Source organism: Onthophagus taurus, chromosome 1, assembly GCF_036711975.1.
Source record: "Onthophagus taurus isolate NC chromosome 1, IU_Otau_3.0, whole genome shotgun sequence".
NCBI classification, from domain to species: domain Eukaryota; kingdom Metazoa; phylum Arthropoda; class Insecta; order Coleoptera; family Scarabaeidae; genus Onthophagus; species Onthophagus taurus.
The window spans coordinates 22,726,227-22,746,559 of record NC_091966.1 but is presented as its reverse complement, the minus strand read 5'-3'; the positions used below and the strand labels follow the sequence as shown (position 1 = coordinate 22,746,559).

At 33.1% G+C, this 20,333-nt stretch overlaps 2 long non-coding RNA genes across 2 annotated transcripts in view; one reads left to right on the top strand and one right to left on the bottom strand.

Annotated features, from left to right (window-relative positions):
- The window catches only part of LOC139431692 (uncharacterized), a 44,892-nt gene extending 32,500 nt beyond the window's left edge, over positions 1 to 12,392 (bottom strand). Inside the window, exons 1-2 of the long non-coding RNA XR_011641753.1 lie at positions 11,397 to 12,392; positions 11,214 to 11,342 (exon numbers count right to left, since the gene is read on the bottom strand). This is a non-coding gene — a long non-coding RNA (uncharacterized lncRNA). The remainder of the gene's footprint in view (positions 1 to 11,213; positions 11,343 to 11,396) is intronic.
- LOC111429442 (uncharacterized) lies at positions 5,129 to 6,514 on the top strand. Its single transcript, XR_002708191.2, has 2 exons — positions 5,129 to 6,245; positions 6,295 to 6,514. It is a non-coding gene; the product is annotated as an uncharacterized lncRNA (long non-coding RNA).
- Positions 12,393 to 20,333: the final 7,941 nt, after the last annotated feature.

Below are 20,333 nucleotides of genomic sequence, written 5' to 3'. Positions count from 1 at the left end.
ATGATATTACTTCTTGTCGTTAATTTTATATACAGGGTGATTTATAACATACGGAACAGGCTAAAAGGAGGAACTAGAGGTAAAACTGAAGAGATTTTCTAAATAACGTGTTTTTAAAAACTTAATAGTTACATAAATATCGCATGTTAATTTTTTAAATAATTTAACGTCCATTTTTGAGAACCGCTGATATTCAGTAAAGAATAATTAAAATACTTGTCGGTTGCTAAGTAACCAAATCAACTGGATTGGCAGCAATAAAAACATGATATCAGCGGTTCTCAATAAACAAACACCACCGTTTGAACGTTTTAACAAATTTTTAAAGAGCCGTAACTGCTATATTATAAAGATTTTATTATTTTTGTTAATTATGCATTGTTTAAGTAACCCCGAAATATTCGCAGTTTGAATTTAAACATAGTGTAATTGTGTATGGTAAGAAATGCTCGGCCATTAATTCAACTTTAACATTCTATATCTTTGTGATTATTAAGTTGTGGTCAAAACATTATTAAGAAAATATCTTCAATTTGGCTCCTAGTACCTACTCTTTTAGTCTGCTCCGTATGTTATAAATCACCTGTATTTTCCGCCATTTTGAAACGACTTATGACGTCAGAGATATATTTTTCAAATAGCAAACCCACATTTTTATTACGGAATATAAAAGAGGTTTTTTCCGAATTTAGCACAGTCCAAATTAATATTAGTTTAAATTAATATTCGAGGAAAATTACCTTAAAGTTTCATAATTTACTATTTATTTGAGATAGAAAAATAGCAGTAAAGATGCGTAACCATGGTAACCAACTGTTTCAGATATTTTATTAAGACAATGATTCATTTTTGATATCTGAAACAGTTGGTTGCCATGATTATGCATAGCTACTGCTATTTTTCTATCTCAATTAAATGGTAAATTATGAAACTATAAGGTAGTTTTTCTCGAAAATTTTTATATTTAGCTAATACTACTTTTAACTGTACCAAATTCAGAAAAATACCTTTTTCATATTCCGTAATAAAAATGAGTGATTGCTAATTGAAAAAAATGTCGATGACGTCATAACCCGTTTAAAAATGGATATACGCTTTACTGTTCGCTAACGACAAAGTTTGTAAGAAAAATAAGAAAATTAATGCTGATGTTACCCGATCACTTATGTTTTAGCCACTGATTTATGATTTTAAACTATTTGTCAATCTGTTCTTGTCTTAATTTTAATTAATCGATTCAATTTTCTATAATTTTAAATCTTAAGTTTAAATTTAGGCGGCTTCACCGCAAAAGATATGATGCTTGCGCAGTTCGCAGTTCGGCTCACAATTTTTGGTTGGTATCAATGCTTAAAAAAGTTTTTTCAAGTCTTAAACAACACATGTTATTTTTATATTAAAGAGGTTTTACCTGTCAGACATCTTGTACGCACGTTGATTCATCCAGTTTTGTTAATGGTTTCGCTCAGTTTTTGATCCTTTAACTTTGATAATGGTTTTCGGTTATTCTACAATTCTTAGTTTCAAAAAACAAGTAAGTGTTAATTACATTAAGAAAATTTTTAACTTCAATTTTTGTTAATCTATTGTAGCGCTAAAAAATGCTCTGAGGAAGGTTACAATAAATAACCGAAATATTAGCTTTTTAAATAGTTGTTTCTTTAATTAAAACCTGGACCGTACGCCTCGAATAGTCGCATTTACTTGTTGCTCACTTGTATCGGTCGTAGATAGTACTTTTCTGCATCTATATTATGAAACACCCTGTATAGTGCAAAAAAATAACTCTAAATATATTGGACCGATCAGAACCATGTTTAGAGGAGTGCGGGAAGTTAGCCCCCCATTTTTAAATTTTTAAATTTTTTATTGTTGTTCTAGATTGTTCTAGAGTTGTTCTAGAGTTGTTCTACATTGTTCCAAAGCGACAAATCGAAAAAATAAAAACTCCCCGAGAAAACCGAAAAAACAGGTTTTTTGACTAGCCCCCCATTTTTGGAAAAATCAAATTTTCTTTGTTGTTCTGGGTTGTTCTAGTTGTTCTAGTTATTGTTCTAGATTATCAAAATTATGGGATACAGCATTACGAAGTTATAACTAAAAATAGGTTAGGCCGCCGAAATGTCTAGTTGACTGCTGTGACCATAGTTTTTCTATTATCAATTCCATATTACAAATATATACTTATTATAGCTAACGCAATCTGGAACAGCTATTATTTTCACTAGAACAATTTTCTAAAGGGCACTTTACTCTTTGAAAATTAAAGTTTTTGGAAGTTTGAGTCAGTAATTCTTGTGTCACCGGTTTTATATTACACAATAAGAATTAAAAAACATAGAACAATCTAAAATAACTCAACCTTTGCCGATTCAAATTATTCTAGATGTGTTTTACGTTTAACATGGACATTAATTTTGCAAAATCACACATTTTATGTTGCTTTAAATTGTTCTTGTTGTTCTAGGTACTTAAAATGTTTATTTAATCACTGCGGCTTTAGTTCTTTTAAAGTTTCGTATTAAAAATTAGTACTTACAACAATTAAAACAATTCAGAACAGCTGTTATTTTCACTAGAAAAACCTTAAATTTGAGTTGTTGTGATATCGGACAGGTTTTGTTGAATCAGTGAACCCAACCTTTAATATAATAATAGTTTTAAAAAATTAACAATATGGAATAATCTGACCATCTAATATCCTAAAAATCACCTTTCTCTTTAAAGTTATAATAATAAAACATAAGTTGCGATTTAAAGTGTATTTTATTTTGCAAAACTAAGTAATAAATTAATAAATAAACTAAACTAACAAAAGTAGGTTGGGCTGCCAAAATGTCTAGTTGATTGCTGTGACCATAGTTTTTCTATTTTCAGTTCCATATCACAAATATATACTTATTATACCTAAGCAATCTGGAACAGCTAATGTTTTCACTAGAACAACTCCATAAATAACACTTTTCTCTTTGAAAATTAAAATTTTTGGAAGTGTCAAGTAGTAATTCTTTCATAAGTTCATAAGTAAGTTTCATTAATATCTATTTCAATAAAAAATATATTGTTCAAAATACTTGCGGATTCGACAGCATATTTCATAGTTTAGCATTTGCCCGTACACACAATTCATTTAGAAATCATGTTGAGAATGTTTGCACAGATTGCTTTAGTTTCCTAAAATTATTTTTAAAAACCGGTTCTAGTAAAGTAACAAACAAAAAAAGAACTGAACTATTAACAGGAATAAATTATTTTGGAAGCCAGAGAATTGGCGGCGTGATAATAATGAATGCTATTTCAAATATTGCGTTTCTTTGCACACAACTGTTTAAAGAACAATTTAGTTATTGTAGGACTAAAAACTTCAATAATAGTTTAAACGTTACTTTCCATAAAAACATAATTTTACCAATCGATATTGACATCGTAACAATATTTGGCTATGCACAGCTAAAGCAAGTAATAGAAAACTACATGCAAACTCTAAGTAACAATTGCAAAAAAATGTGGTCTGTTTATAGAAACAACGAATGGAGAGAACAATAAAACAAAATTGAGTGATTACGCACGCAATTTGTTACTCCACAACAAATTCTATATCCCCGCAGGTATCATCAGTTACGAAGGTACTCAATCTTTGAATGATGTAGGACAGTACCCAAACGAAAAAAAATCCATACAAGTTGAAGAAGCTACTGAAATAAATGCACAAATGTGCATATATGTTTATAAATGAGGAAAGTGATGTAACCGTATTATTCCATGATATTAGTTTATTTACATAATTTAGTTTATTTAGTTATAGTTTACCTTAGAATAAGTTATTGTACTGATATAGTAATACTGATCGAATAGTTATTGTCTTATTTGTTAGTTTATTTATTAATTTATTACTTAGTTTATACAAAATAAAATACACTTTAAATCGCAACTTATGTTTTACTATTATAAGTTTAAAGAGAAAGGTGAAACTTGTGATTTTTAGAAAATTAGGATGGTCAGATTATTCCATATTTTTTTAGTTTTTTAAAACTATTATTATATTAAAGGTTGGGTTCACTGATTCAACACAACTTGTCCGATATCACAACAACTCAAATTTAAGGTTTTTCTAGTGAAAATAACAGCTGTTCTGAATTGTTTTAATTGTTGTAAGTACTAATTTTTAATACGAAACTTTAAAAGAACTAAAGCCGCAGTGATTAAATAAACATTTTAAGTACCTAGAACAACAAGAACAATTTAGAGCAATAAAAAATATGTGATTTTGCAAAATTAATGTCCATGTTAAACATAAAACACATTTAGAACAATTTGAATCGGCAAAGATTGAGTTATTTTAGATTGTTCTATGTTTTTTAATTCATATTGTGTAATATAAAACCGCTGACACAAGAATTACTGACTGAAACTTCCAAAAACTTTAATTTTCAAAGAGTAAAGTGCCCTTTAGAAAGTTGTTCTAGTGAAAATAATAGCTGTTCCAGATTGCGTTAGCTATAATAAGTATATATTTGTAATATGGAATTGATAATAGAAAGACTATGGTCACAGCAATCAACTAGACATTTCGGCGGCCAAACGTATTTTTAGTTATAACTTCGTAATGCTGCATCCCATAATTTTGATTTTCTAGAACAATAACTAGAACAACTAGAACAACCCAGAACAACAAAGAAAAATTGATTTTTCCAAAAATGGGGGGCTAGTCAAAAAACCTGTTTTTTCGGTTTTCTCGCGGAGTTTTTATTTTTTCGATTTGCCGCTTTGGAACAATGTAGAACAACTCTAGAACAATCTAGAACAACAATAAAAAATTTAAAAATCAAAAAATGGGGGGCTAACTTCCCGCACTCTGTTTAGAGTTGATTTTTACTCTATATTTTTTCCTGTGTATGAACCTTGTGATGTTTTACCTAAATTATCATATCCTCTCGTTATATTTTGAAGTGTAATATGTTTCTGGTTAATTTTTCTTTCTTGTTAGTCCCAAAACCTATAAATAGGATTTGCTTATATTTATAATTTTTTAAATTTACTTTTATGTTTAAATTCTATTATAACCTATAATCTATCAAAATGCCAGCCCAATTCTATAATTTTTTTACTGGCTGTCAAAGGTCAACTTTTCGATGCCATCTCAAATTTAAAATGGCTCAAAGCATTCGTAAAGTCAAAATACAACAGAATATCTATCTCCAATCAAAAAGATTTGAAAGTTTTGGCGATCCTAAACCGAACATTAAATCCACCAACGCCAACGACCACTTTGTACCTATTTTTAACTGGGAAGAAGAATTGAGAGCAGTAGTAGTAGGTTCTGGTCATCGTGCGGCAAAAGCCAACTGCAAAACCGGAGGCGTCGTCGATACACCATTGTGATTTATACAGGTCGGCGGGACCGAGGAGGTCGGGGAGAGCCAGTGACCTTCCCAAGGACTCGCCGAAGGCATAGCGGGGAACACCGACGGGTGTCCGCCTGGAGGAGACCGAGCGAGAATGGGAGAGGGAAAGATGGAAAGAAAGACTCGCGAATGCAGCTGCACGACCGAACCGGTTCGCGATAAAGACGTATGAAAAGGGCGTACGAATAAATGCTACGGACAACTGTACGACAATCCGGTCGATTTTTTATGCTCTCCGCAAATGGACGCCGAACGAGTCGACCCAAAAGTAGTGCGTCTGCCACGGTCGAAGAATGAAACGTCGCCATTCAGAGGTCGTATTAAGTAGGAGGTGCTCTTCTCACAACGATAACCAACAACTTAACGTAACAAATACCACAGCATAGTTTAGACTAATTTAAAAATTCGCGCGTTCTTTTCAACTGTTTCTCAATTTCAAATTATTCAAAAACAAAACCACCCATACAGTTTAATGTCATAATTGTAGCGCACCGAAGGGTGATGGTAGTCTACATAAGAGGTTCGTCATCTAATTTAGCGTCGAAATCAGCAAGGAGGCGTCGATGTGCTCGTTAAGCCGACGGAGGGCCAATTATGGGTTCAAGGATGCGTCCTGAACAACGACGACGACGCTAATTCGCTTAAACTTTAACAGCGCAGCCTGCTTAAGTGCGCCATCACGACGGCCAGCGCCTTTTCCGTCCGCGGCCGGCCGCAATTTTCAAACCGACAGGCGTGAAGAGCTCTCCAAGACCGCGAGACAAAGGAGCTTGGAAGAGTCTTTTCTGTCTGCGTGCTAATGTGGAAGGAGCAAATGTACACTTTTAAATGGTCCTTAAGGTTTGTTAATTACCTGTGAATTATTATCTTGTAAATGCGTTTGTTTTAGCTACAGGTATTCCTCACTTAACGACTGAGATAGGTTCGTACAATTCGGACGTTAAACGAACAATACCTAACATAGTAAACATTCGAACATACTATATAACGTTAAACAAGTAGGTTATTAAGTGAAGAATGCCGGTAATAATCCTACAGCCTACCTAGGTAGGTATTTCTCCAGTGTGCAGCGGAACAAACCGATTAAATATATTTATTTTGAAATTTAACTTTTTTTTTTAATTAACACTATTCTGATTTATTGATAACGTCTGATTCTACCAGCATTACTTGACGAAACATTAAGAAAAGAAATTTTCTAAACAAACCTTTTAACATTTGCTTAGTGATTATCATCAATATTTCACTATGACTAACAAAAATTGTTAGTAAGCATATAATTTTACCAGTAAAGAAATGATAATGTGAATGCTGTAGGATGGTGTGGGACTTTAAAGAGCAACGAAAGAAAAGAAAAAAGCAAAAGATTTTGCAGGTCCATAAATACCGCCTACAAAGCGAGCAATAACGCACTCGGACAACTCAAATACCGCAATTTTACAAATACGTCGACATGGCGGCACGTAAATTACGACTGAAAGTATAAGTTGAAGTTTTTTGGAGCTCGAAGAACGACCACTTTTGTACGCGGTTATTTATTTCCTGGTGTGCGACTTAATGGTCGGACTGCTCGTCCTCATCGTTCTTTCGATGAAGGGCGAGTGTACCGTTACGAAAAAAAAAAAAATACGTTTAAATTCTTTACAATATGCTATTTGTGGTTTAAGTTTAAAATGTTTATTTTACTATTGTTATCCTCATTTATATTAAAATTTTGAAACTGTTGTTTTGTCATTCATTAGTTGATCTTTTAAGTAAATTGAGCGATTTATATAAAGAAGAGATTTACCGCAATTTCAGCGTAAATTTAGCGTATTAAAGGTTGAAATTATAGATCGATTGAAAGTTCACAATCGACCAATAAATCCCTAGCACACCGACGTATGAACTAATTTTCTATTCACCGTTTAAATAATGACCGTAAATACATCAGTTAATTTTACAACGAATCTAGAGCATTTCGACCGGTCCTTCTATGGTCAAAATGTCAAGGCATTTAAAGGTTAGTTCCTTGCGAATTCTCAACCTTGTTTGTGAACATAATAATGTGGAAATCTTAATGCAACCCACCAGACTGTCTTCCTCGTAATAAACGATCCATTCTAAAAAAGCAAGGAGTAATTGAGGACATTACTTTTCTGTGAATATCCGGGCTTCACGACCGAACAGGCGATTCTAATTACGACAGCGCCCCCTCTAATGGTTTCTAGTTTGCAGTTACGCCAGGTAGATGATGTTAGACGCGCGCTCCAGCCTATTATTCCTTCGAGCTTAATGCTACGATTTTAGTTTGAGAAATTAGGTTCGTTCTGTACTTGATGGAGTAAAATCGCTTCACTAGTTAATTGGAATGCTGTGGATATATTAGAATTCTTCAATTACCAGAGATAGTTATAACGCCTATTTGATAAAAACGCCTTTTTGATATACAGGTGTCTCACGTAACTGGTTCCTTAGCACTTAATTGGTTTTAACCTTTTTTTGGTAAATTTCAACATGCTCTTTAAAACCCCATATCTCAGCCAACGTTCATTCAAAAAAGATCTACATGAGCACTATTACTCTTCAGATGTTATCAAACAGATTGTTACTTGTTGTATCGGAGTATCTTATACAGGTGGTCAAAAATTGAATTACTGATTCTCTATATTCAATAGCGAGAAAGTCGAAAATTTTAAATAGAGCACCCATTATTCTTTTAGCCTATCAGAAAGGGAATTTAATCCTCTACAAATTATCTATAAACATTCCAATACCTATTTATTGTAGTTTGCCTCGTATTGGGAAATTTATTAAAACTTGCATTTCCTGCATGTTTTGATAAATTACCCAATATGAGAGAAACGGCCACTTCCGGTCTACCTGTATTATTTACATAGATTAACTATTTCAATTCCGTGAACGTAAAGAAATTTTGTAGGTATTATTCCTTATATTTTTTATCGATAATACAAGTGCGTTTATACTTTTGTCCTATATAGTATAGTCTTTACAAGAATTCGGATATTGATTTATTATTTAATAAGTATAATAGACATGGTAATAACTGTTTGACAAAAAACATGTACAATGGCAGATGATGACCCCAATGCCCGTTTTCTTCGATAAAGACCGCTCAGTTTACGGTAACGGTACCATACCGCCCGCTTCAGGTCGGGAGATGTGATCACGCCGATAAACAAAGACACTGGAAGACGAAAAAACAGTAAAACACTTTGTGACCGAGATTTGGATCCCGAGGTATGGGAACTGTACAATTTTATATAAGATATAAAATGATCCATACACGTAAAGAGGAAACGCATGCGCCAGAAATAAAACTAAAACTAGAAACTTCCTGGTTATGTTGTGCATCTATTGAAATATTGAATGACGTTTCGAATGCCATGTTGTAACCTGAATTTGCATCCGAAGATAGACTTTTGAAATGCAATGAGAATTGGTTAATACAAAGAGCAAGGTTAATGCGAGGTTAATGCAAAGAGGCGATGCCGAAAAAAGATAGAAAGATCAAGGAATCCTTTCGCGGGTGTGCGTTAAAGCTCAAAACAGAAATACAACAGAAACAATACGTACGTGGTTCTATAGTTGGGTTTGCAGGTATTTTTGTTTCTTTTTGTATGCTATAAGCTTTACAATACCGAAAAACCGTATAAGGTGCAAGTACTTAAAAACTTCCACGAAGCGAAGCATTGCTTTGTTTGTAGATGCCAGAGATAAGTGTAGTACCTAGTGTTTCTTATAAAGAAATTCACTTAGAAAAGATGGAATGCACCTTAAGACTATATAATTGTTTATGAAAGAATGACAGACGCGACAGAACATATTTTGGAAATGAAAGAAATCTATTGCAATCAAAAGACGGAGAATTTTGATTAATTGCTACCTGGTGATTTGATCGTCTCAAGTACAATACTTTACAATACAAACTAAAATATTATGAAACCAGTCAACATTATTCCATCCACCGCAAAATCATCAAAATAAAACTCGCGTCCTTTTTTCTTGTATGGTCCGACAATGCGAGTCCAGTCAATAAGATTGGTAGGTATCCTACCACGAACAGCTCCAAAATACTGAAAAAACGAATATCTAGTGCTATCGTCTAGTTTAGATTCCATGACATTAAACATATTGTTATTAATTCGAAAATAGTAGAAGTTGCTGCTTTAGTTGCCGCTTGTACTTTCAACAAAGGTATCTCAGCTCTGATTTTATTGCACGGCATGTATATAAAACATGGCCGAAATAGCCACAAGTACGCGCAGAAAGAGGATGAACATCGCCTACTCATAGCTAAGAAAAGAGCTCAGGCTACAACTCAAGAAGCAAGAATTCGTCCCAGGCAGGAACAAAAGGATGCCCTGGACTTTGCAGCTGCAGCAGGATCTATGCATTGCAGAGCTGGAATCGACGATTCTATTTAAACGCCGAAAGTTCGAATGATAGTGCTACTGTTTCAGTGTAAGTGCGAGTATTAGTTAGAGTGCTGGTGCTAATGCTAGTACTAGTTCTTGTGTTAGTTTGAGTGATAGTGCTAGTGTTAGTTAGACTGTTAGCTGTAGTGCTAGTATTAGTTCTTATTTAGAACCGACGTTGAAAGTCGGTATCCTTCATAATAATATATCTCTACGTAAAAAAAATTCTATTCGGTTTATTCTTACCTTTTACCTAACTTTCTTCTAAAGGCGTTTCCCTTGTTTTTGAAGTCGGCTGACACGATTACTTGCATACTTCTTCAAAATAAGATTGACTAGTGACTTAAAACTTTATTTTTGAAATCGGTAGACACGATTTCTCAGAAACTAATGCATTGATCTTATCGAAACTCTGTACACTTGTTCACATTAATATTAGCTAGATATTTTAATTTCTTTGGTTACAACTGATTTTACAAGGCTTTACGTGGTGAAAATTGTATCTAAAATTAAACCTTTTTTTTAGAACTTTGCCAAAAATTTAATTTTGAATATCCACCGGATAATATCTAGCTATACTTACCTGCTAACAAAAAAAGGGTTTTTTGAATTAAGATTAACCGTTTCTGAATAAACATGTCTACCGCAAACCACATCTTTTTGAGGAGTCGTAGAAAACCAGGTCCCACTATAATAAATATAATAACTTATTTATTATATTAAAAAAAAAAATAGAAAACATGCTTTTTCGAAACCTCCGAAAAAGATGCAAACTAAACATTCAAATATATTTTTTTTAAACAACAATCAAAACGTTATTAGAAAAAACGTAAAGTAAAGAGCAACATATAGAGTATTTAGACAATATATTAGAAAATTTTAGTTCGAAAGTTTTTCAAAATTCAGCCAGTGGGATCTGGTTTTCTACGACTCCTCAAAAAAATATGGTTCAATTTTTGATACAATTTCCACCACGTAAAGTCTTGTAAAATCAGTTGTAACCAAAGAAATTAACAAGCCTTCCATTAATAAACCACTAAAAAAACTTTCTACTTTACTTCTTCCACCTAAAAAAATATGACTTTTTTTCTGGATTAAAAACAAATTGAAGTTTTTAATTAACCGTTTTCTAGATAAAGCAAAGGTTAATATGATGACGAAGTAAATTTTTTAAGCAACCATTCTAGTGAAAGTAAGAATACAGAAAGTAAATGTCGTACACTTAAATCCCTTAACCTTATAATATCCTAAGGAAAGAAGATGAACAAATTCCTAAAATCTCTCCCTTGTAACTATGGATTTGTGTAATCCATTTTTTTATAGTTTAGGTTTTAATATCATACACAATTATCAAATACATATTGTTCTGCAGTTGTTTTATCAGACTTACACTTTTTGTGGAATTGTATGCAGAGCGCCCTTGTAGGAATTTGTACGAGATCTACTCTTACTGTCGTTATTACATCCTCACAGACGAGTCGTAAACCAGGTTGAGCATGCACGTACATTAATTCTTTAACTGAAAAGTGGAAAGTTCTAATACTCAACTACTATTTCTTTAAATCGTAAGTACCTGTTAATTACAAAGAATGCGCTATGAATTATGTATTTCAATGATTGCATTGCAAGATAAGTTTTAGCAAATGGTTTTTTGCTCTCGTTGATATTGTACAACTTGTTAGAGTTTGTCCACGTAAAGCAATATAACGTGACTGACTGGTGCTGGTAGATAGCAATCGAAATAGTGAACGGGCGTCTTTTGTAGATGGTGACGTTTATTGCACAGCTTTATGACTGAATAAATAATATTATGATTGATTTCCACGAATGATTGATACCGTTTCACGTTGCGCATAAAATTAACACCATTATTAATAGTTGTAATAAACGTTATTTTTGTACTAAAAATTGTTGTATTCGTATTATACAGGATTGATATGTATGGAAACCATCAATAATTTCTTAACCCTTATGATACCAGATTTTTTTCTAATTTGAAAGCGGTTATGTGTCAAAACATATCAATTTTTATTTTATATTAGCATAAATATCCGCAAAAGATGTTTGGAGCGAAATAGTACGGAATACGGTCCTGGGTCCTTACTTTTTTGAGGATACCTTAACTGGAGAGAGATATTTAGATTTTTTCAAAGCGATACTATTCCTTCCATAACGGCCTCATCCCGATAATGTTGAGTTGGGTCAACCTCATTTCCAACGGCTGTTATTCCAACAAGATGGCGCACCACCACACTTCAACAAGCTTTACTAAATCAGTTTTTGACACTTAGAAAATTGAACTAAAATAAGAACTAAAACTAGAACTAACACTAGAAACTTTCGGGTTTTGCCGTGCGTCTTTTAAGAAAACGACGAAAACTGGTTTCGAAGTGACTTCGAATCAGTTTCTGAAGAAAGTTGCAACATGGCATCCGAAACGTCAAACATTTTCTTAAAAGACGCACGGAAAAACCCGAAAGTTTGTAGTGTTAGTTCTAGTTTTATTCAATTAACACCGGCCGTGAAAGCCTTCGTACTTCTACTTAGAAAATTGTTTAAAAAAATTGGTTACCGTAGTTACTCATGGCTACTGCTTTGGAATAATTCAAGAATCACCATGATGCTTTTAAAAATCGACGATTTTTTATTGACGTTACGTTTTGTGACGTCACAAGCGTTATTAATTTTTCAAAAAATTAAGTAAATAATTTAGTAATTACATTAAATTTAGAATTAATAAATTAAAAAATAACATTAATTATAACAGAAGTAAATTTTTAAATAAAAGTGATTAAAAAGAAATTTAAGGATTTGTTTACTTTTTTAGGTTATTCTGCAAAAGGAATTATCACTCGAATTATTGACAAAAAGTTGTCGAAATATTAACAGACAAAGCAGAAATGCTCTCGGAAAGTTTTAAGATGCAAATATTAAAAGCTTACCATTATTAATAGAAAATTATCTTTTCGATATGATCGGCTTACCAGTTTATATTCCCCGATTAGCTTCCGAAGTAAATTGGGGGCTTAAAAATCGACGATTTTTTTTTTATCGATGCGAAATGACCCAAAAAACACGTTAAAAATAATAAAAAAGGGCGGAAAAGTGTAGAACACACCGAAAAATCACTTTAAAGTTTCGATGAACACTAGCAATGTTAACAATGCATTTTCGTATTAAACCGATCAACACCTAATCTACAAATTGTTTATTTTATAGCCACGCACATTATCAGATCAGATAAACTTAAACGTGAACTGATTTTCACTAAACCTGTCGTTAGATAGACGGTGTATCAATAGACTGTGTGTTAATACACTCTGTGTTAACCCTACAGTGAATACGTTGGGCCTGACAGGCCTATGACTTATGTGTTTTCCTGTAACATTAAAATCACTTATTCTCTGTAGGGTTAATAGACTGTGTGTCAATTGATACAGAAACCCACATCGACTGTAATGTCTTTATTTACCATCTACCCACTCGCGTGGATGTGAATGTTATCGTCTTTTTGTCAACAAACCCAACCCAACCCGAAATTCACAACCCATATTGGATACCTTGCTCCATATCCAACCCGACATTTGGAAAATTCGCGTTATTATTCTAGTTATTATTAAACTAACTCAAAATCGAATTTCTCTATAAATTTCTGACATAAATCAGTAAATTAGGTGGATCCGAATATAACTTTTTTTTTCAACAAACCCAACCCAATTTGCAACCTACCGATTTCCTAAAAATATGCGTTTTAACCAAAAATAAATTGTTAATTATTTCATCATTTTAATTTTTATTCTTTTTAAATGCATGGTTAACATTTTCTTTAAAGTGATTTTTCGATAAGTTTTACACTTTTCCGCATTTTTTTTTATTTGTAACGGCTTATTTGAGTGATTTTCCGTCGATTAAAAAAAGAATTGTCGATTTTTAAGCGACATGATGATTCTTGAATTAAGTATACCTTAATATATCGACTTTACTAGATTCAGAAAAAAATCCTCTTTCATATTCCGCAATAGAAATAGGGATTGTCATTTAAAAAAAATAACGATGACGTCATAACTCGTTTTAAAATGGCGGAAAAAATTTAAAATCTACACCAAAAAAATTAAATCTTTAGACCCGTTTCAGGGATTTTTCCATAAACTGTTTATCATTATTTTATCGCTTATATTCGCTAGTTTACGAACACATTGTATAGTTAATATAGTAAGTTGTTGTTTCATTGACTTTTTTTATATGTATAAATACAGGTAGCTTATTCTTTGTTGCAATATTATTAAAATAGCTTCACAGATGAAAAAGTAGGCGACTAAGGAAATGGTCGCCCACCTTTTTACGCTGGACAGGCTCTTTCGTTCTACACAGGTTCTTTTGCCTGTGTAGAACGTGTCGAAAGGATTGGGCCACTGGAGTATGACACAATTACATATCGTCACCTCTTCAACAGCGAGTCCATTGGTAATCTCACCTGCCCACTGATAGTTAAAAACAAACTGTTATCTATCAACATAGATTGTAAAAGGCTTACCTTCAATTTTGAAATTTGCAACAAAGTCCGCGGATAGTTTTATGGCGATGATTACTACACCTGTTGGACAACGGTACTTTTTGAACCATCAGTGTTTATCATTAGATTTTTGATTGTTCTACATATCTATTGTAGTGTGACGTGTATATTGACATGTATATATGTGAGCTACTTGAAAACATATTTCATTGATATGGTACCCTATATCTCTTATATTTCAGAAAGGTTGTGTAACCACGCACATCTTCCAGAGTGCGCACCTTATGTCAATACTCTCAACTTCAGAAAATTCTAACTACTGCATGTAGTTGAAGTACGGTAATTATCACCACATCCAGAATATACAAACGGAAAGAAGTGTGACCTGTTTCCAATATGTTTTCCATTACCGCCGGTGGCGGTAGTAAATCTCTGGATTGTAGAAAGTGCAGCATGTGTCATGAGAATTGGAACTTGAGGTGAGGTTTTAGATCACCAAATTACTTCATTATACGCGAGTAGAGTCGAATTATAGCTATGTAAAAAATTCATCAGTGACATAGAGCGATTTTATTTACGTATTCGTTAAGTGTGATATACTAAATGATTTTCATCTTATTAAGGTTAACGGAGAGGTGTTGTTGTATTTCTCTTACCTGTAACGTAATCTCCAGCGATAAAATACGCTCTCAAAAATTTTATAGTAAAATGGGGAAAGCTAATTGGCATTTTATCAGATATACGTGAAAAATTCCGAACCTGATAATTGTACATACATTAAGAAATAAAGATTTGTGTAAAGGTTTATGATGCAAAAACCGTCACACCGTTTTAGTAGGATGCCTGGTCTTTTGTAGACGACATTGTCCTCTCATGTTTCTTTTTTTCTTTGTAAAATGATCTTGCAATTTCTTTTTATAAAGATTTCAGTGGGTAACCAAATTTGAATTTTTGGCTGTATTAAACGCTGTTCCCCCCCTTTTAAGGGTACCATGAATTAGTCTCTACTCCGAAGGGATTTTTTTAGAGACCTTTTTAAAAGAATCAATTAAGAAGTCACTAATAGATTTCGTGTACTTTTCAATTTCACAGTTTCCAATGGTTTATGTTACCAAATATTGGTCTGACAATATTTACATCTGCAAAATCAAAAATTTGACCCTTGTCCGAAAGCTTTCAGTTATGGATCGAATCAAAAACAAGGGTTTAGCTAAGGTGATATCAATAACCGATTAACTTGTAGTTCAACTTTGGGTTGAAAGCAGAAGGTTGTTAGATCAGTGCAGTATTGCATATCTCTAACTTCCATAGGTGAGATGCTGATTTTGAAGGGATGTGTACGATGATCTAAATGCGCGTCTGGATTGACTACTGTTATTTTATGGTTGTGTTTAGATTCTTTGTTATCATCGTATATGTTAAGGTGTATTAATATAAATAATGATCGCCGTACTTAACGATAGAATAATTTAATTTTTATTTTTTGATTTTGACCGGTTTCGGCTTATATTACCATCTGCAGGAAACCATGTTATTGCGATTTACGTTTTTCTCTTCTCTTCCCACTTCATTTCTTTTTTCTATTATTTGTATTTATTTTACAATATTTCTTGTCTTTATTTAACAAAACTTGTATGTAATCCAACTTATTATTATAAACCTTCACCTTTTATGTTATAACTTTTAGGCGCAATTTCTCCTTATTTTTAGGTTATGTTCTTGAATGATTTCGTATACTAATAATGTAGTTATTGAATGATTTTAGGTAAATTGCATCAACATTTTCTCATATTTTTTTAATCAGTATGAACTCCTCCTTTAAGTTAATGTTAATTTGAGACAGAAAATACACGTGTAAATAACTCAATGTGAAGAAATGGATAGACGGAATATGATACCCTGTTCGATTGTTCAGCGACCGGTAATTTCGCAATTACGACGACGTCTATCCGTCAATAGCGCTTACGCTGCTAAATTAGTGTAAAATAATCAGAAGAAATCGCGAGCAATATCCCTAGACTTAATAGAGGAATGCTGCTAATTTTTATTGGTTAAAGTTTAAAAACCAAAAGCCAGTAAAAATTATTGAAAAGTTTAGAAGCGTAAGTGACTAAAAAATGGACAGGCAGTTCGTGCGGCAACTTAATAGTGATCACTTGGCTCATCTTGGCTCATCTTTTCTCAACTTTCCAGTTGGTTTTATACCTCAGCAAAGGGGTATAAATCTACGATCGCTTTCAGGTTTCCTGACCGGCCATGCCCTCCTAAAATACCACCTCTTCCATATTGGACAAGCTGAGGGTCAAACTTGTCAACTTTGCAACGACGAGTCTGCTGAACATATACTGTGTGAATAGATCGCCAAAGGCCGCCTAAGACACAATATTTTCGGTAAAGTTCGCCTGACACCGACATAAAGGAACAAGACCTTAGAGCAATACTAAGGTTAATAAAGGACCTACATTTGCCCTAAACTTTTGAAGGGCTTAAGTTACAATAGATCTTATAGGTCGATGTGACGAGTAGGGCTGATCCCCTCAGCCCGGCAGCTATAATAATAATCAGGTTCCAGTTTGGCCTTTGGTTACCAGGACCTTCCTTCCAGACGAACTTTTGAGCTCACAAAAAAAGTTAAAGGCAATGAAAGCAGCCCACCACGTGAAAAAATTATGAAATTTAATTAAATGATTTCTCTCCTTGTGCTATATAAAGAACTTGAAAAAGAATTAAAAAAGAAAGCGATTCAGCCGATTCTATTTTTATTCGTATACTCTAAGTAGTGAGCCGTTAATACATCAACAACCGACATATGAGATATCAGAAATTTCCGCACCGGAATGTGAACAATCAAGTGGTTATAAAATTTATTATTATTAGTGGTTACATTACTTTTTGAATGAAGTATTATTTTCTACTACAACATTAAACTATACGTTAAGTGGTTAAGGAACCGAATCCTCGCGGATACGCCGTATGTCTCTTAAGACGCCTAAACTCAATGCTTTGTAGTTCTAGGTCTATATAGTGTTAGTTATTTTTCATTGAACTAAAACTAGAACTAACACTAGTCCTAGAACTAGCAACATTCGGGTTTAGCCGTGTTAAGAAACGTACGGTGTGTGAAATATTTGAAGATTTATTGTAAAAATAAATGATATTTATAAGAAGTTTAGTAATTTTAATCATACAATAATGGTTATCCCGATGAAGAGAAATGTGTATATCAAAATTTATGCAGAATTTCATTCTCTTCAGTTTATTATTTAACTTTTTTTCGTAGAATCAGTCATCGAAACGGAGGTAATCCCTTTATAGTTTCAGGCGCCATCTTTCCAAGACGCCTGTAACTACCCAATGCATGGACAGTGCAAGTGCTTAGTAGTTTCGTGATTATGGTTACTGTATTCATATATTGCGAGTTATATGAAATTCACGGTATAAACAAAGTGTATTAATATTAAGAAAAATTGAAAGTTATTCAATTATTAAAAATGAAATTGTTCAATTCTTAATGTTCAAGAAATATTTAACGTACTTTTTAATTTTGTCTAATTTAATCAATTTAACATTTATTATCGTATATTATTTACCCATACTGGATCGATGAGATACCTGTATAATATCGACATACAAGTAGGATCAGCACTTACATCTATCATTCATATCAAAGTGTTGAAAGAAGAAAATAAATTTTTAAAACAAAAAATGTGCAAGAAACATTTTTCTTTACAAAATGTGTAAGAAAATTCTTCTTGGAAAGCTATGCAATAGAACAATATGGCTGTATATTACCAATAAACAACTACTTCGTTACGAGCCAGAAATATCTAACGTTGCGTTTGCTATGGTTTCAAGAAAAAGCTAACGGATTTCGACTTTACGTTATGTCGTCGCGAAGTAAATTGAACCAAGTCGGCAATAAGCAATAATATAAGGTTGCGTTCCTATCCGCATAATAAGAATTCTACTTGCGGTGTGGGTGCTATTCTACACAAGAATTTTTCTTGTGCATTAGAACCTAAATTCCAGTGTTGCGTAACAGTAAATCACAATAAATCTATCGCAAATCTATCGAAAACAGGTTCTCATTAGCTTGTGTATATTGGTGTCTTAAAAGCGAGAATAGGAATCCACTTATCGTCTCATAGCACTCTTCTTGGCGAAACATCGTCACGTATGCAATCAAAGCAATGACAAAGCTGCTTTTGCCACAATTGCAGAACGTTATTGCTGAACGACCGTTAAAGGAAGGGCGATTAATGCGATTATTTGATTACCTCTCGGGTTCGCTTATTAGACCACACAAGGAAGGCGGTCTACTCAAGAAACCATATCTGGCGGCAAAATCGGACGTTGTGACAGCCTGACAAGCGTACATTCACAAATCCATTCGGACACTTTTTAAAAGGCCTGTTTATTGAACGAAGATAAGAAAATAGATTGCACTAATTTACTATATTATACATATACTTTAATTATATTGTACTAAAAATGCAGTTATGTAACCTAATGGAATATTAAAACATACACAGTTTCTAGTACAATATTTTCCTTCCTTCAATTTCAAACCACAATGATTCTTAAATATGCAAAGGCGACGACTTTCGTGTTCCACTTGTCGTAATTTTTAATATATATTCACGATAGATCGAGATAGAACCTTAATGGACTCGATGACATAAATTATACGCTATGAAAGAACTTCGAACTATTACCGTGAGTGGATAACATGTGCGGACAATTGCATATTTCGGGTTGATCGCATTTTCTTTTAATAGATAAAGTGGTTTAGCATGGTAAGCCACTCTCTTTTGATAGATGTTCACCTACATTTCTATTAGGACTCGATTGTTTTTAACTGCAGCAACTTTAATTGTATATAATTCAATTGTGGTCGCGGACAATGTCCAGGATCTATTCAATAATTCATGCTGGGAATCCAATACGATTTCGTGTGAAAGTCTATAATTGTACTGGTTTTGATTCGGATCTTTATAAAATCTGAAATCTTTTTAAATTTAGAAAATTTCTTGTGATGTGATTGACAAATAAATTAAATGGCATTTTAAATATAAAACAACGTGGAATAAAATCTATTGAATTAAAATTAGAACTAAAACTAGAACTAACACTAGAAACTTTCGGGTTTTGCCGTGCGCCTTGTAAGAAAAGGTTTGACGTTTCGGATGTCATGTTACAACCTTCTTCAGAAACTGGTTCGAACCTGTTTCAAGAGAGTTTTAGTTCAATTAACACCGGCCGTGAAAACCTTCGTACTTAGAATAAAATCTAATTACAATAGTATACGTACAAACAACTATATTACATAAACCGCGGATTAATCTAGTTTAGTACCCAAAATTTGAGTTATATGATATTTGAGTATAATTTTGGAATGCTATTTGTAGTTAAATTAATCATTTTGCGTCATGTCGCGTCTCCTTAATACACTCTCCATCGGTTGCCCGAGTTCACCATTAAAATCATATCTACGCTGCCATTTCCATAAAGCGCTCGTAAAATATTATAATTGCTGTGTGGCAAAAAACGCGAGAGAGTGAGCGCTTGGGCCGCTTAAATCGTTAAAATGAATGAAACACAGAGTAGTACACTTAATGACCTTTCAGCCAGATTTATAAAGAGATACTTTTGCCAGACGTTTCGATACGTCTTTTTTGTTAATACTATCCGTGCCAAAAGTGAAGACTTTAGAGCTCGATATCTTCGCAGCCTTTTATCGCGAGGTAAATGAAAAAGTACCCGATTTTTTACGGTGCCGGCAACTTTGTTCACTTTACAATTTATTTTCTCAAAAACTATAGGACAAAAAAATTCAATTTTGAACAGGTGCTAGAATAATGGCACGGATAATAGTGGTTAAACATAGAAAACTTAAGTTACATTTTCCTAATAGATAATTATTCGCGTCATTAACAAAATAAAATAATTTGATTTATTTAATTTTATGTGATTTTTGAAGTAAGAGTTGTGATATGA